At 40.4% G+C, this 6000-nt stretch overlaps 1 protein-coding gene across 2 annotated transcripts in view; it reads right to left on the minus strand.

Annotated features, from left to right (window-relative positions):
• THRB (thyroid hormone receptor beta) overlaps positions 1 to 6000 on the minus strand; it is a 337521-nt gene that overhangs the window by 329417 nt on the left and 2104 nt on the right. The gene's annotated exons all lie outside the window — the stretch shown is intronic.

The following is a 6000-nucleotide window of genomic DNA, read 5'->3' on the forward strand; positions in this document are numbered from 1 at the left end:
TCTGGGGGGCGCGGGGGGCTGCAGAGGCCCCGCGCTCTTCCCCAAGGCATTAAAATGACATGTCGGGGAATTGCGTGAGGCCTCCGGAACCTCAACTTACCTTGCTTCAGCCGTCGTCTGGAAGCGTCTCCATAGCAACGCGGGGGTCAAATGACGCCGTGGGTCATGTGACGGCACACGACCCCGCAAGTCATTTGAGTGAAGGGGGGAGGGGGGGGCGCGAGCACCGGGGTACAAGAGGCAGAGGGGCGCAGGAGCAAAATTTGCGCACCCCTGGTCTAATCTAATGGACATATAGAAAGACAGTGCACTGAGGAGAATGCAATCAACAATGCAGCAATCATAGCCAATAAGAACAACGTGCAAAAGCCAGTCTGAAACCAGCAGCCACCACAGAGGATACAGAGGTTTTGTGGAGAATCCAACAATTTAGTACACAGACTACAGAGAAGGGTGCAGAGCCAGCTAACGTGAGCAAACTAGATGGAGGTCCAGCTGAAACTAGAAATTATACTGTTGGCTGTAAACAATATAAGCACTGTGCATTGCACAAATGCTCTACACAGCTTCCAGCAAAATAACCAAAATAGTCAGAGTGGACAATAGAGAAACCAAAAGTACCACAGAATGGAAAAATAATCCACAAGAACATCGCTTATCATGGCTAGCACTATGACCCTTCTAAAATTATGACTTGTAGTTGAAAATAATTCAAATAAGTTATTTAATGTACTTTTAAATATTCTGAAACTCAAGCATTATATTTTATCTTCCATTTAATACAAAGTTTTTAATATCACGTTTAAGTATAGTGTTAGAATTTTATAATCTTAGCAGTGGAAGTGTATGTAGTGGAGATGGGTTAGATATTCTACAGCTGGTTTTTTAATGTAATGGTATTTGGTAGATATAAATGAGGACGTATATTTAAGAGAGTATGAATGTGTAATGCTCTAAAGAAAAGTTGCACATGCTTTATGTATGACAGTAGTCAGGTCTGGCAAGGGTTCTTCTGGCTACATTACATTGTGTTCCCTTCAATGGTAAAAATGCAAAGGGGTGAGAAACAGGACAGAGACATATGTAAGTTGACATAAATGTTGGCATGAATGAGTCTTCCTCCTGCCTCTCCTTGTAAATTACAGTGAAGGTACCCTGCCTCCTACTTGGTGAATTTGACTGATTTTTTGAAGCATGGAGGGGAACACTACACAATTATTTATTTGATACAATCACATATACAATAGTCTGCAAACAATCCACTGATAAACACTTTCTCTACTTCTATTATTGTTTCATAACTTAAAATGTATTTAATAACAGCAAATTTAGGCCCAACATAATGTGTAAAAATAGAAATGATAAATATCACTGAATATCATGGTGGCCGGTATGTCAAAAATAACTTTTCCAGGGGAGTCGGTAGGAAAATGCAGTTGAAATATTCACTTCCATCAACTTACATTATGTTGAGAATTGCTATTGTTTTAAAGGTGAAAATGGAAACATTAGGCATTAGTCTGTGAATCTGAGGGAGTCTCCTTCATAACTAGGGAGAGTTGGCAAGTATTCTAAATAAATAAAAAGGTACATGGAGTTTGTGTCACAAATAATGATGACAACTCTTGACAAAGGGCATTGGTGCCCCAGACGTTGAGTCTCTTTCCCAAGGTCTCACCCTGCAATATCTTTTCTATAATCTGGTAAGGTAATTTATATTCTTTAATTTATATATATATATAGATATTGGTACCGTGTTAACCGAGCTTTAATAATCAAAAATGAATAGGTTTTACTTAAAAACAGTGCATATAAGAATGTTATCTGTGACTGAAACCTAACCCCCCCCCCCTTGTGTTGTATGCGATTTATGACTTGAGGTGTTAAATAGTCCCTAAATATTAGTGATGTAAGAGTGTGTGTGTCTGTGTATGTGTAAATATACATTTGTAGAGAGCCCACAGTGTGTCCAGCGCTTTACAAAAGGTGTGTGTGGAGTGGGAGTGTATATCAATGGTGAGGGTAGGTGTGGAAATGTAAGAGGTTGTAGCATAACTAAAAGTGAGTGTAGATACTATGTGGCCCCTATTGGTATAGAGGGATGGAATTACATGGAGTATTTGTATGTGTAGGAGACAGCTGTGTGTGCGTACATATAGTGCAGTATGTATAGACATGGACTTTAGCACTCATGGGAAGAGAGTTCTCTCGTGTCAATAGTGACTCATAAAACTTCGTTCTCGGTTTAGGCCACCGTTAAGTGTCCGGAACAGTTGCATAAATTTGTATTCATGTAACCGTCTCTCTTTCGGTGTTCTAAGATTACCTTTGAGTATGGCCACCTTCAGATCGTTCACCTTATGGACAGAGTCAGAGAAATGTTCGCCAACAGGACTATATATATATAAATATATATATATATATATATATATATATATATATATATATATATATATATATATATAATCATTTAAATAATCTTATTGGGATAACATTTTCTATTCACACATGTAATTAATGCTATTTTGGCTTGGTGTGATCATATTATACTTTTGCTGTGATCATATACAATGTGATTCAGTCTTCAATACATATATTTTTTAATATCTTCAGGTCTTTGGTTATCTAAATTTGTGACTCAAACCCATTTAACTTGTTATTTAATTACCTTGATGGGAGTGATGGATACAATCAGGCGCATTAGCTACTTGAAAACATTTCTACTTGAATTTAATCAGTATTTATGTTATATATAATTTTCTCTCCGATATTTTGTCTTTTGCGAGTGATGTAATGAATACTCATGTTCATTGATATTACTTATTCTAAATATACACCAGTTCATGCTTTGCTAGCCTGGGACTTGTTAAGGGGCACTTCAGTTCCAAAATAAGCAAATAATACAGTAATTCCAAAGTTACTGTGAGCATGGCTGAGTAACACGCAACTTTGAGAAAATTACAATGCAGATCTATAACCTCACATTGATTGTAAGTCAGTCCCACTGATTATTTAGCATCAGTAAATATCATTTATTTATTTATAAAATGTTTTACTAGGCAGTAATACATTGAGAGTTACCTCTCGTTTTCAAGTATGTCCTGGGCACAGAGTTATGATGACAAATAATACATGGTTACAAATACATAGTTACATAAGTGAACAGGGTATACATTATATACAAGACATTGCACGCACAGTTAAAGATAATATATATTCTACGCGTATGTAACAGTTACAGACCAGATTAAAATGTGAGACCGCTTTAGTTGTGAAATAACTTAGACTGGTGGCAGCTGTGAGAGTCTCTGGAAGATTGTTCCAGTTGTGGGGTGCATGGTAAGAGAAGGAGGAGCGGCCAGATACTTTGCTGAACCTTTTGGAGTCAGATCTCAGATGATAAGTGCTGCATGTAGTAGGGATGAGGAGCTTGTTCAGATAGGTGGTAGCTTGCCCAGAAAGTATTTGAAGGCAAGACAGGAAAGATGAACTTTGTGTCTAGACTCAAGTGATGACCAATCTAGTTCTTTGTGCATTTCGCAGTGATGTGTGTTGTAGTTGCATTGGAGAACAACATTGCATATTGAGTTATAGAGGGTGTCAAGTTTACTAAGGTTTGTTTGGGGTGCCAAGCCGTATACTATGTCCCATAGTCGATAATTGGCATTAGCATCTGCTGTGTGATATGCTTTCTGACCAGCAGACATAGGGAGGATTTGCTTCATTGGAAGCTTTGGAAATTTAGCCTTGATCCCAAATACAATTGTTACAGTCTTGTCAGTGTTTAAAAACAGTTTGTTTTGGGAGATCCAATTTCAAGTCTCAAAAAGTCAGATTGAAGTATGTGTTAAAGGTCGGAGAGGTTATGGCTGTGTATATAAGATTGTGTCATCTGCATACATGTGTATTGAGGCTCCCTTACAAGCTGTGGGAAGATCATTGATGAACACTGAGAAGAGTAGGGGCCCCAGAACAGAGCCTTGCAGGACACCACAGGTGATATCCAAGGGGTTGGAGTTAGAGCCTGAGATGGACACATGTTGGGATCTACCTGATAGGTAGAAATGAAACCAGTTTAAAGCATGCTTCTCTGTTCCAGAGCACTGGAGTTTGTTATGCAAGATAACATGATCAACAGTATCAAAAGCCTTTGCAAAAACTAGGAATATTGCACCAGTGAGTTGTCCCCATTTCATTCCACACTGAATTTCATTGCAAACTTTTAGCAGGGTAGTTACCGTGAAGTGTTTGGAGCGAAAGCCAGATTGGAATTGGCTAGGGAAATTTGTCTTGGTATAGTAATCGCTTAATTGGAAGTGAACACATTTTTCCATGACTTTGGATAGTATTGGGAGAAGAGAGATTGGCCTGTAGTTTGAGACACTGTTTTTGTCCCCACTTTTGATGATTGGGACAACTCTGGCAGTTTTCCAGATCTTAGGGATATGGCCTGCAGACAGAATAGAGATGACTAGGGAAGCAATCGGTTTGGCAATGGCTGGGGCACCAAGTTTTAGGAACTTAGATTGCAGTAAGTCAGCTCCACGTTGGCTGCTTAGTTTTAATTTAAGGAGCACTTGTGTAATCTCCTCTTCAGATACTCGGACAAATTGAAAATTGTGAGCAGTGTTAGGAGAGGGTAGGGCTATAGCGGTAGCATAGAGGTTCATGTTTGTGGTTTGTGGTTAAGTGCTCCTTAAATTAAAACTAAGCAGCCAATGTGGAGCTGACTTACTGCAATCTAAGTTCCTAAAACTTGGTGCCCCAGCCATTGCCAAACCGATTGCTTCCCTAGGTTTCTAGGTTTCAGGATGCTGGCACACTCTATGTAGAAAAAGGAGAAAAAAAACAAGCACAAAATTATGGCAACTAACACTAATTTGCCATCAATCTTCATGTTTTTATGTTGAATTAAAATGTTTAAATGTTTTATATTGAAAGTGGCCGTCAATGCCTCTGGCATGTAAGGCTGCGTGCATACTGTGGGCGACCGCGTGCGTGAACAACAGGCCGCACCTCAATGAGGCAGGGCATAGAGCGCGCAAGATGAAGCACGACCGCGTTTTCAGCCGACAAAAACATTTAATTTTGCTGCGCAACGGCCGTGTCACGTGAGCGGTTCAGCCAATAAGGGCAAAAGCACACGTGATGTCACGGCCACGCCTGCCTGTCACACAATTCCCAAAGGCCACAGATCGCTCAAGATACAGGCGCGTGCGACGTCGTGCGCGCCTACTATATCCGAGGCCTTAAGCACCACTATAATACAAAAAGGTAAGAGGATTGGCGCTCATACAGAGTACATGTGTGATGTGGAATATAAAATATAGTGATTAATATATATATATATATATATATATATATATATATATATATATATATATATGTACTAGCTGAGAGACCCGGCGTTGCCCGGGATGTAAATGTGTAATAGACAAAAAACAAAAGAACAAGGCGCACAACGCACATAGTGTATTAAAGTATAAAATGTGACTTTATGGTTAAAAGTAAATAGTTCTGCGTACATCAAGTGAGAATAAACAAGCAGTTGGTATATAGGTTTACCACACCAGGAGATGACACTGTGCGACACCCTCGGATGGATCTCAGCATGCAATGGGTCTGTAGTCGTCTCATCTGTCCCTTACAGCGTCCTCCGTTTAGGGGTGGTAGGTGGATGAGTCCCTTGTATGGAAAGCCCCACAGCACACAGCTCACAGGGTGGTAAAGAAGCCGCAGGAATCAGCGTTCGTGGATCACTGCACCGTTTGCCGCCACTCCTCGTTATGCGCTCGGCGATGACGTCACGAGTCGCTCCTCCGCTTCCGCAATGCCTCTCGTGGAACGCACAGCGTGCGTGTCAGTCCAGTACTGTTCAGCAGCGGGAGGAATACAGCGCTAGGCAGGCGGCTTACAGATAGTGTCCAAAATTACACAAGAAGGGGGGAGAAGAGCATAAACACCTCTCTTCCAACGCGTTTCGTAACACTGGGTTACTTC

The sequence above is a fragment of the Ascaphus truei genome, chromosome 2, assembly GCF_040206685.1.
Source record: "Ascaphus truei isolate aAscTru1 chromosome 2, aAscTru1.hap1, whole genome shotgun sequence".
NCBI classification, from domain to species: domain Eukaryota; kingdom Metazoa; phylum Chordata; class Amphibia; order Anura; family Ascaphidae; genus Ascaphus; species Ascaphus truei.